This window comes from Piliocolobus tephrosceles, chromosome 8 (genome assembly GCF_002776525.5).
Source record: "Piliocolobus tephrosceles isolate RC106 chromosome 8, ASM277652v3, whole genome shotgun sequence".
Taxonomy (NCBI): domain Eukaryota; kingdom Metazoa; phylum Chordata; class Mammalia; order Primates; family Cercopithecidae; genus Piliocolobus; species Piliocolobus tephrosceles.
In genome coordinates this window covers 46,382,274-46,394,735 of record NC_045441.1, presented here as the reverse complement: position 1 = coordinate 46,394,735, position 12,462 = coordinate 46,382,274, and the positions used below count along the sequence as shown (strand labels likewise).

The 12,462-nt window shown below is 40.4% G+C and overlaps 1 pseudogene; it reads right to left on the bottom strand.

Moving 5' to 3' along the window:
- Positions 1 to 2,778: 2,778 nt before the first annotated feature.
- The window catches only part of LOC111527771, a 13,674-nt pseudogene continuing 3,990 nt past the window's right edge, over positions 2,779 to 12,462 (bottom strand).

Genomic DNA, 12,462 nt, shown 5'->3' with positions numbered 1-12,462 from the left:
GATTATATTGGAGAGCAACAAAAGATAATTCTAGAAAGACAGTGGGAGTACATTGGGGGCAGAGAGCCACATATAATTTATTCTTTGCTGTATTTGTATCTCCTAGGCTGGTGCATGGTGCTGAATAAATATTCATTGAAATAAAGCTATGCCGTTTTTACCCTGGTTTGGATGAAGTGAGTAACTGTACAAATGAAAAGCAATCATTTAATCATTCATTTATCCTAGACTGTGCTCTGAATGCCTATTGCAAAGGGAATAAAACATTGCCCCGGTATACAAATCCTTCCATTTTTCCAAAGGCTATAGAATAACATGAAGAAGAAATACACATACATGTGCACATATACACACACACGGCGAGAGAGAGAGAGAGAGTTCAGCACATTTTGATAAGTTCAAAAGTAGAGTGATGAATAAAGTGGATGGAGTAACTCTGTCAGAAACTTTTAGGAGAAAGTTTTATTTTTTTGACTATCAGATTCAGAAAATGAAAAAGGAAACAGTGACAGGAAAGTTTTAAAATCTCCCCAAAGTTGTGCAGAACTGGGAGAAATATGGTTTCAGAAAAGTATTGAGAAAATACAAATAAGATGATTATATTTCCAACTTTTCCAATTAAATTTAAAGCATTTTCTGTTTTACCTATTGTGCAAACTACAGTAGGATTTTTTTTTTTTTTTTTTTTTTTTTTGAGAAAGCAGAGACAGCAAAGGTAGCTATGTCAAACTGGTGTCATTGTTGGTGATTAACTGGATGACTCTGTCTCCAAGATGAACTCACTTATATACACACTTTTTGCTTACAAGATAAGGCAAGCAAACCTGCCCAATTTTACAGAGGAGGACAGTTTCACTTATAAGCTAAAGTTAACTGTCCTGATTCTCTTGGTCTGTGGTGATCCGATATTTGTCCCACCCTTCATGATTTGACCCCACTTGGTCTTAGACTCTTTGCTATTGATCTAACCTGGTACTCTGATTTTGGCTCTTTGTTTTGACTTAGGTTTTCTAATTAGGCCCCCTTTGTTCTTCACATCCCAAAGGTTGATTTCTTGTTGCAACTTCATGTAATGTATGTTTATGTAAATTAAATTCACCAGTCTCATGTTTAAAATATTTCCATCAAATTTTTATAATAAGTAACATTCAAAATGAGCAAATTATTATATTTAAAGAGTCCTCAACATAAGACAACATGATAAACAAAGAAGCGATTAGTCCAATAACATGATTAAAGATCCTGGGGTAGGGGCTGAATGGGTGCAAGGAAGGAAAACTTCACTCACATACATACATAAATGAACTAGATGAGGGATAAAAGGAAATCTTATGTAATTATTTGGAAAAATATTTAAATATTGTAAGTATACAAATTTTAAACTACTTTGAATTTACATACAATAAAAACAATCAAATCTTTATCTTAAACAATTCGCTTAGGAAAGACTCCACTTCTTTTTCTTTTTCTTTCCTTTTTTTTTTTTAATACAGACAGCATCTTGCTCTGTTGCCCAGGGGCCGGAGCAAAGTGGCATGATCATAGCTCACTGTAACCTCTAATTCCTAGGCTCAAAAGATCTTCCTGCTCCAACCTCCCAAGAAGCTTGGACTACAGGCACACATTGCCATGCCCAGCTAATTTTTAAATTCTTGGTAGGGATTGGGGTCTCATGATGTTGCCCAGGCAGGTCTCTTGGCCTTAGGTGATCCTCCCATCTCAGCCTCCCAAAGTGCAGGGATTACAGGTGTGAGCCACTGGGCCTGGTCAAGACGCCTCTTCTTATTGACAAGAGTGGAGGAAAGGTCAATGGCATGTACTGGTGCCGAGGAAATTGTTTCTTGCAGATTCCATCTGCCAGGCTCACAACACCCCTCAAATAAGACATGTGTTGGGGACTGAGATTTGTACCTCAAATTGTTTGTTTCGAGGTAAAAACAGCACAATTAAGAATTGGAAGGCCAGGTGCGGTGGCTCATGCCTGTAATCCCAGCATTTTGGGAGGCCGAGGCGAGCAGATCACAAGGTCAGGAGATCGAGACCATCCTGTCTAACATAGTGAAACCCTGTCTCTACTAAAAACACAAAAAAATTAGCCGGGTGTGGTGGCACACGCCTGTAGTCCCAGCTACTCGGGAGGCTGAGGGAGGAGAATCAGTTGAATCTGGGAGGCAGAGGTTGCAGTAAGCCAAGATTGCACCACTGCACTCCAACCTGGGTGACAGAGGAAGACTTTGTCTCAAAAAAAAAAAAAAAAAAATCTCAAACAACCTAACTTTACTGCTCAAAAACAAACAAAAAAAACCCCCAAAAAACAAAAATTTGCAGAAGGAAAGAAATAACAAAGATTGGAGCATAAGTAAATGAAATAGAGAATAAAAATTTTTTTAATCAGCTGGGCACAGTGGCTCACACCTGTAATCCCAGCGGTTCTCTTGAGGTCAAGAGTTTGAGACCAGCCTGGCCCACATGGTGAAACACTGTCTCTACTAAAAATACAAAAATTAGCTAGGCGTGGTGGCATGCTCCTGTAATCCCAGCTACTCAGGAGGCTGAAGCAGGAGAATCGCTTGAACCTGGGAGATGGAGATTGCAGTAAGCCGAGATCATGCCACTACACTCCAGTCTGGGCAACAGAGTGAGACTCTGTCTCAAAAAAAAAAAATAATAATAATAATCCATGAAGCTAAGAGTTGATATGGAAAAAAAAAATCAAAATCAAAGCCATTACCTAGACTAAGAACAAAAAGAGAATATGTTAATAGAGTAAGAAATTAAAGAGAAGACATTACAACTTATTACAGAAGTTTATTTCTTACAGAAATAAACAGAATTATAAGGAACTATTATGAACAATTATACACTAACCAATTTGACAGCTTAGAAGAAATGGTGAAATTACTAGAAATATGTAACCTACCAACACTGAATGGAGAATAGAGAGCTTAAAGAAACCGATAACAAATAGAGAAACTAAAGCAGCAATTTTTCAAAACTCCAAAATATAGCCTAGGACCAGATTACTTCATGGGTAAATTCTACCAAACTTTAAAAGGAAATTTAATATAAAACATCCTCAAATTCTTTGAAAAAATAGCAAAAGGAGGTAACTCCTTTAGAGTCATTTTATGAGGCAAGCATCCCCTGATATCAAAGCTAGAAAATATACTTCCGAGAAGAAAATTATAACCCAATATCCTTGAAGAACATGGTGTATGAATTAAATCTAATAAATCTGTTTACAAAGAATCAATTCTCAGAAGTTTTCAAAAAAAAAAAAAAATTCACACTGGATTCAGATAAAAACTCATTTATAGCCTCTTTGTCAGATATTGTTACTGAAACTTACATTAATTGAGGAGTTTGCATGAGCAGTAGTTTCTTCATCTGTTGGGAACTGATATATCTGGATGCCACTGTTAATTCACACATTTTCTTACTCTTAAACGTCTGTAAATCATTTTTAGAAATTGTGTCTGCTTTGGCAATCAGCAGTATAATGTTCACCTATTAAGAAAAAGACAAAATCTCAGTATCAAGGATTCATTGTTCATCCTATAGTTTTTATAGTAAAGCCTTTGCAATCTCTGACAACAAAGTGTGTAACTAGATAATCACTGTCATGCCTTTCTTAAAAATTAATTTCCAAAATTATCAATACTTTTGAAGATTCATCTTTTATCCAAATTCAGGTTTAGAAATCTCAACCTTGTTTCTTCTTTTAAAAATCCCTTACACTTCTACACATATGAAGTCAGTAAAATATAAATAGTAGGACAATGTAAATTATTTATTTTCAATTTTATTTCATATTAAGCTGAGTGATAAAAGACAAACTGAATGACCTTTCATCAAAATTGTGGAAGAGATTTTGTCTTTCTACTTTTTACATCACTTTTTCCGTCAATCAATCTTAATTAATGTCCCATTTTCATACACTCTTGCCCCACCTAGATGTGTTTGCAGATAGACTTGATTTTGTTTTCCGAAGACCACCTAAAAATAATTTTTTATTTTTTTTGAGACGGAGTCTCACTCTGTCACCCAGGCTGGAGTGCAAAGGCGAAATCTAGGCTCACTGCAACATCCACCTCCCAGGTTCAAGCGAGTCTCTGCCTCAGCCTCCCAAGTAGCTGGGATTACAGGGGCACGCCACCACACCCGGTTGAGTTTTGTATTTTTGGTAGAGATGGGGTTTCTCCATGTTGGCCAGGCTGGTCTCGAACTCCTGACCTCAGATGATCCGCCCACCTCAGCCTCCCAAAGTGCTGGGATTATGGCGTGAGCCACCGCACCCAGCATTGTTACCATAGTCTAATGGTCGTGTGTGTGTGTAACAGCACCTTGCAAACAAGTATGCTCATTATTCTTTTGTAAAAAGACACTATTTCCACATTGAAAGTTGAACAGGTGCATATTTGAGGTTGAATTTTTACCCACAATGTTTTTTCCGAGTGCTTCAATATGATCACTCCTGTGTTTTGCATTTGTACTTAAACTTTTCAGAAAATAACAATATACAAAATTATAAAAGATTTTATTGCTGTTAAAATATCTTATTAAATTATAGCTCCACAAAATCAATATCTATAATACAGTTGAAATACATAATATAAGGCCGGGCGCGGTGGCTCAAGCCTGTAATCCCAGCACTTTGTAAGGCCGAGACGGGCGGATCACGAGGTCAGGAGATCGAGACCATCCTGGCTAACAGCTAACATGGTGAAACCCCGTCTCTACTAAAAACTACAAAAAACTAGCCGGGCGACGTGGTGGCGCCTGTAGTCCCAGCTACCCGGGAGGCTGAGGCAGGAGAATGGCATGAACCTGGGAGGCGGAGCTTGCAGTGAGCTGAGATCTGGCCACAGCACTCCAGCCTGGGTGACAGAGCGAGACTCCGTCTCAAAAAAAAAAAAAAAAAAAAAAAAGAAATACATAATATAAATTTTAGGCAGACTGATTTTTAGATTGCTCAAAGCACATTTTTCAAAAATTCCATGGACAGGCCAGGCGCAGTGGCTTACGCCTGTACTCCCAGCACTTTGGCAGCCCAAGGCAGGTGGATCCCCTGAGGTCAGGAGTTTGAGACCAGCTTTGCCAACATGGTGAAGTCCTGTCTCTACTAAAAATGCAAAAATTAGCTGGGCATGGTAGTGGGCACCTGTAGTCCCAGCTACTCAGGACATTGAGGCAGGAGAGTTGCTTAAACACGGGAGGTGGGGGTTGCAGTGAGCCAAGATCATGCCATTGCACTCCAGCCTGGGCAACAAGAGCAAAACTCCATCTAAAAAAAAGAAAAAATTAGCCAGGTGTAGTGGCAGCACCTGTAGCCCCAGGTGGCTAAGGTGGGAGGATCACTTGAACCCAGGAAGTCGAGGCTGCAGTGATCTGATAAAAAACAAAAACAAACAAAAACCAAACAACAACAAAAACTCCATAACCTGACCTCTTTGCTATGAATAAAGCTAGACAGGACACTTCTTTTCTCCCACTGTGCATCACCAGGACTGCCACAGCACTCTGTAAGCTCCCTCATAAATGCTTTGGACTGATCACCCTGGCATTTTAGTACTTCATCCTGTGGAATTCAAACCAGCCCCATCTCGGGACCAAATGGACCGAATTCCCCTGCACCACTTTTGGGGCAGCTTCAGCCAGTCTTGAATTTGACATGACATAACATAGTGATGACAAATTATTAACATAAAGAAATGGAAACTTTCAGCTGGCCGAGGTGGCTCAGGCCTGTAATCCCAACACTTTGGGAGGCTGAGGTGGGCGGATCACCTGAGGTCATGAGTTTGAGACCAGCCTGGCCAACATGGTGAAACCCCATCTCTACTAAAAATTCAAAAATTAGCCAGGCATGGTGGTGGGTGCCTGTAATCCTAGTTACTCGGGAGACTGAGGGAGGAGAATCGCTTGAACCAAGAGGTGGAGGTGGCAGTGAGCCAAGATCGTGCCACTGCTCTCCAGCCTAGGCCACAGAGTGAGACTCCGTCTTGGAAAAAAAAAAAGAGAGAGCGAGAGAGAGAGAAAGAAACAGAAACTTTCTATGTAAATAATTCCTCAGGTGTTCAGATTGAAGGGGAAAGACATTCAATGCAAGGAGAACTGACCAACTTGAAAAAGAAGACAAGCAGGGCATGGTGGCTCACGCCTGTAATCCCAGCACTTTGGGAGGCTGAGATCAGCAGATTGCTTGAGCCCAGGAGTTCCAGACCCATCTGGACAATATGGCAAGACCCCCGTCTCTACAAAAAATTAAAAATTAGCCAGGCATGTGGGCACACACCTGTGGTCCCAGCTACTTGAGGCTGAGGTGGGAGAAGCCCTTGAGCCTGGAAGCTTGGGGCTGCGGTGAACCTGGTTCATGTCACTGCACTCCTGCCTCGGCAACGGAGATCTTGTCTCAAAGAAAGAGAAAAGAAAAAGACAGCAGCCATATACTCTTGCCTATCCCTTTATATAATGGTTTTGTGAAAATTAGAGATCTTATATTCTGGAAAAATGGCTTGATGATAACAGGTGAACATGAAATTAAAAGTGTGTAGCCAGCTGGGTGTGGTGGCTCACGCCTGTAATCCCAGCACTTTGGGAGGCTGAGGTGGGCAGGTCACCTGAGTTCAGGCACTTAAGATCAGCATGACCAACATGGAGAAACCCCATCTCTACTAAAAATAAAAAATTAGCCGGGTGTGGTGGTACATGCCTGTGTCCCAGCTTCTTGGGAGGCTGAGGCAGGCCAGGCGTGGTGGCACATACCTGTAATTCCAGCTACTTGGGAGGCTGAGGCAGGAGAATCGCTTGAACCTGCGAGGTGGAGGTTGTAGTGAGCCAAGACTGTGCCATTACCCTCCAGCCTGGGCAACAAGAGCAAAACTCCATCTCAAAAAAAGAAAAAAAAAAAAAAAAAAAAGAGTGTCTATTCCTGGCTATTGAATGTATTACTAATTAAAAACTTGAAGCAGGTCTTAATTTAACTAGAAATGTAATTTATTTCAACTACTTAATGACATCTGAGATTAAGTACAAGTCTCTTCTCAGTTTGAACAATACATAGTAAAAGTGGAGACTCCTTGAATAAAGGGAACCCAACTTAGAACTTTTGCTCTCTTCAACTAAATAAAGTTGCAGACTAAAGTTTTCTTCAACTAAGTAAAGTTGAAGACAGCATGTTTTATTAGGGCTGAGTGCAGAAAAGACTCTCATAATATGACAATTTCCCTTAAATGTATATTGGCCTTCTGTTTTGGAAAAAGAAGATATACTTTTAACCTTTTTTTTCTTTTATTTGAGAGAGAGGGTCTTGCTCTGTGGCCCTGTCTGCAGTGTGGTGGCATGATCATGGCTCACTGCAGCCTCAGCCTCCTGGGTTGAAGTGATCCTCCCACCTCAGCCTCCTGAGTGGCTAGGACTACAGGCACATGCTGCCATGCCTCGCTATTTTTTTTTTTTTTTTTTTTTTTTTGTAGAGAAAGGGTCTCACTATATTGTTCAAGCTGGTCTCAAACTCCCAGGCTCAGGTTATCCTTCCTCCTCAGCCTCCCAAAGTGCTGGGATGTGAGCCAGTATGTCTGGCCCCTCTAAATTTTTTTATGAAAAATAACTTTAGACTTATGGAAGAGTTGCATGAATATTACAGAGAAAGAAATTGAGGCATCATAATTTTCCCAAAGTTGCACAGCAACAAGTAATAGGGTTAGGTTTGTGAAAGCAGGTAGCTTGAACCCACTGCCCATGCTTCTTCTTTTTTTTTTTGAGACGGAGTTTCACTCTTGTTGCCCAGGCTAGGGTGCAATGGCACGATCTCGACTCACTGCAACCTCTACCTCCCAGGTTCAACCAATTCTTCTGCCTCAGCCTCCTGAGTAGCTGGGATTATAGGCATGTGCCACCATGCCCGGCTAATTTTGTATTTTTAAGTAAAGATGGGGTTTCACCCTGTTGGCCAGGCTGTTCTCGAACTCCTGACCTCAAGTGATCAACCCACCTCGGCCTTCCTATGTGCTGTGATTTCAGGTGTGAGCCATGGCTCCTGGCCCTTCCCATGCCTTTAATCACAGAAAGCACTAGACATTTTTCCCAAAGTCACAGAGACCTAGCAAGTGATAAAGCAAATATTCAAAAGCTGCTTCCGTTGACAAGTCCTGCGACCTTTATATATTCAAACATTAAAATTCCTTCTGTATGAATAAAATTCCTTCTGTATGGATATTGCATGTTTGGGGTTTCATAAACATTCAACAGACTGATTTTCTGTACAATAAAACTGAACTACAAAAAACTGAATAATTAGAAAAATTAATCAAATGAACAGAATCTCATATCAATTTTGAGCCATGGGGCTTAAGCAGCCTATTGAAAGGAAGTCCTCATGTGTTCCAGGATTTTGCTGGAAAGAATTATGCTTTTCTTAGCTGTTTCTATATAAAAAGCAGTAGCTGCCTACAAGCTCTTGTATTCTGAATTCTCTCTGATAGGATCTGTAGCTAGGATCACAAAAGCTTTCTGTTTCACACCATCGGTGGTACTAGTCAAACATCAGTGGGATTATTTTATAGTATTATATAGTAAACTTTATTTTAAAAATATGGGCATCCCCCATTATCCAGTTTCTCGTTTTCTTTCCTTCTTTTTTCCTTGCTTCATTCTTTCCTTCCTTCCTCCCTCTCTTTTCCTTTCTTTTCTTTCTTTCTTTCTTTCTTTCTTTTTTTTTTTTTTTTTGAGATAAAGTTTTGCTCTTGTTGTCCAGGTTGAAGCGCAATGGCATGATCTTGGCTCACGGCAAACTCTGCCTCCCAGATTCAAGCAATTCTCCTGCCTCAGCTTCCAGAGTAGCTAGGATTACAAGCATACACCACCATGTCTGGCTAATTTTGTATTTTATGTAGAGATGTGGTCTTTCTTTTCTTTTGGTAGGGACTTGCTCTATTTCCCAGGCTGGAATTGCAGTGACATGATCTTGGCTCACAGCAGCCACGAACTACTGGCCTCCAGCGATTCTCCCATCTCAGCCTCCCAAATAGCTGGGACTATAGGTGCACACCATCATGTCTGGCTAATTTTTGTATTTTTTTTGTAGACATGGGGTCTCACTATGTTGCCCAGGCTGGTCTTGAACTCCTGAGCGCAAGTGATCCTACTGCATCAGCCTCCCAAAGTACTGAGATTACAGGCATAAGCCACAGAGCCCAGCCCAGTTTCACTTTCCACAATTTCCCATAATTGACAGCAGTCCAAAAATATTAAATGACAACTTCCAGAAATACAGAATGTACAAGTTTTAAATTGCATGCTATTCTAAAAACTGTCATTAAATGTCATGTTGACCCACTCCATCTCACCCTGGAAATGAATGATCTCACTGTTCACCTTATTTTATCTTAACATGTAGGCATTGTATTATCTCACATTATTATACGAAGGGTGAGTACAGTACAATAAAATATTTTAAGGCAGTACTTATGATAAAGTTTTATTTATAAATGAGATGTAGTTCTCTTTTATTATTAGTTACTATTGTTAGTTTCTTAGATACAGACTGAAGCTAACAATAGCAGCTAATAATAAAATAGAACAATTATAACAATAGACTGTACTAAAAGTTATGTGAATGTTGTCTGTGTCTCTCAAAATATATATATATTGTATATCTATATATGTATATATACATATATATTTTTGTATATCTATATATGTATATTATATATTTTGTATATATATACAATATATATACATATATAGATATACAAAATATATATCTATATCTTTTGAGGGCATGGTGGCTCACACCTGTAATCCCAGTACTTTGGGAGGCCGAGGCAGGTGGATCACCTGAGGCTAGGAGTTTGAGACCAGGCTGGCCAACACTGCGAAACCCCTTCTCTACTAAAAATATAAAAAAGCCAAGCGTGGTAGCGGGTGCCTGTAATCCCAGATACTCGGGAGGCTGAGGCAGGACAATCGCTTGAACCCGGGAGACAGAGGTTGCAGTGAGCCAAGATCGCACCACTGCACTCCATCCTGGACAACAAGAGCAACACTCCATCTCAGAAAAAAAAAATATATATATACACAAATTTTTTTTTGAGACACAGACAACATTCACATAACTTTTAGTACAGTCTATTGTTATAATTGTTCTATTTTATTATTAGCTGCTATTGTTAGCTTCAGTCTGTAAGAAACAATAGTAACTAATAATAAAAGAGAACTACATCTCATTTATAAATAAAACTTTATAAGTACGTATGCATAGAAAAAACATAGTATATATAGGGCTCTGTACTATGCATACTTTCAGGCATCCACTGGGGGATCTTGGAACTTACCCCCAAGGGTGCTACTCTGTAGGCAAATGGCCATGATCTGGAAGGTAAATCAAGATTGAAATCTATCAAATGTGAATTGTCTTCCCCAGCAACCAAAAAAATTGTATGTTGAAGCCCTAACCCCCAGTACATCAGAATGTGATTTTAACAGAGATATAGCCTTCAAAGAGGTGATTAAAGAGTGAGACTGAGCTGGACACAGTGGCTCATGACTGTAATCCCAACACCTTGGGAGGCCGAGGTCAATGGATCACGTGAGGTTAAGAGTCTGAGACCAGCCTGGCCAACATGGTGGAATCTCGTCTCTACTAAAACTACAAAAATTAGCCAGGTGTAGTGGTACATGCCTGTAATCCCAGCTACTCAGGAGGCTGAGGCAGGAAAATCACTTGAACCTGAGAGGCAGAGGTGGCAGTGAGCCAAGATCATGCCACGGAACTCCAGCCTCCGCATTTAAAAAAAAAAAAAAAAAAAAAAAAAAAATTGAGACAGTTATAGTGGGGCCCAATCCAAACTGACTGGCACCCTTATAAGAAGATAAAGTGTGGGGCTGGGTGCAGTGGCTCATGCCTATAATCACAGCACTTTGGAAGGCCGAGGCGGGCGGATCACCTGAGGTCAGGAGTTTGAGACCAGCCTGGCCAACATGGTGAAATCCCATCTCTACTAAAACTACAAAAAATTAGCCAGGCGTAGTGGCACATGCCTGTAATCCCAGCTATTCAGGAGGCTGAGATAGGAGAACTGCTTGAACCCAGGAGGCAGAGGTTGCAGTGAGCTGAGATTTCAGCACTGCACTCCAGCCTGGGCAAGAAAAGCAAAACTCCTTTAAAAAAAAAAAAAAAAAAAAAAAAGATAAAACGTGGACACCCAGGAGACACCAGGGAAAATACCAAGTGAGAAAACAGAGATAAGTTGGTCATTTTCCAGGCAAGGACAGAGATTTCCCAAGAAAGCACATCTTTCCCAAGAAAGTACAAGTGATACCTTGATCTTGGACTTCTAGCCTCCAAGACTGTAGGAAAATAAATTTTCATTGTTTAAACCACCCAGTCTATGGCATTTTGCTATCCCAGCCCTAACACACTAATGCAAACGCCTTAACAATTAACAGAAAAAAAAAATTAGGATATATACATATATTACAAAATAACAGGTACAGTCATGCACTGCATAATGGCATTTCAATAAATGATTGGCCACATATATGACGGTGGTCCCATAATATAATACTGTACCTTTGCTTTTCATTGTTATCATTTATTTATTTATACATGTATTTATTTATTTAGAGACTGAGTCTTTCTCTGTCACCCAGGCTGGAGTACAGTGGCACGATCTTGGCTCACTGCAACCTCTGCCTCCCAGGTTCAAGCAATTCTCCTGCGTCAGCCTCCTGAGTACCTGGGATTACAGGCCCCGCTAATTTTTATATTTTCAGTAGAGACGGAATTTCCTCATGTTGGCCAGGCTGGTCTCAAACTCCTGACCTCAGGTGATCTGCCCGCCTCGGCCTCCCAAAGTGCCGGGATTACAGGTGTGAGCCTCTGAGCCCAGCTACTTATACATCTATCTATGTAATTTCTGGATTCAGGGGATATATGTGCAGGTTTTTTACTTAGATATATTGCATACTAGCGAGGGTTTGGCTTCTAGTGTGCCCATCACTCAAAGAGTGAGAATTGTACCCAATAGGTAATTTTTCAAATCTCAACCTCCTCCCACCCTTCCCCCTTATAAAGGGCCTAATGTCTATTATTTCTGTCTAATACTGTACCTTTTTTTATGTTTAGACTCACAGATACGGCCAGGCACAGTGGTTCATGTTTTGGGAGGTCGAGGCGGGCAGATCACTCGAGGTCAGGAGTTTGAGACCGGCCAGGCCAATGTGGCAAAACTCCATCTCCATTAAACATACAAAAATTAGCTGGGCCTGGTGGCACAGGCCTGTAGTCCCAGCTACTCGGGAGACTGAGGCAGGAGAATCACTTGAACCCGGGAGCCGGAGTTCAATCACTTGAACCCCAGAGCCAAGATCACGCCACTGCACTCCAGCCTGGGAGATAGTAAGACTCCATCTCAAAATAAAATAAAATAAAATAAAATAAAATAAAATAAAATAAAATAA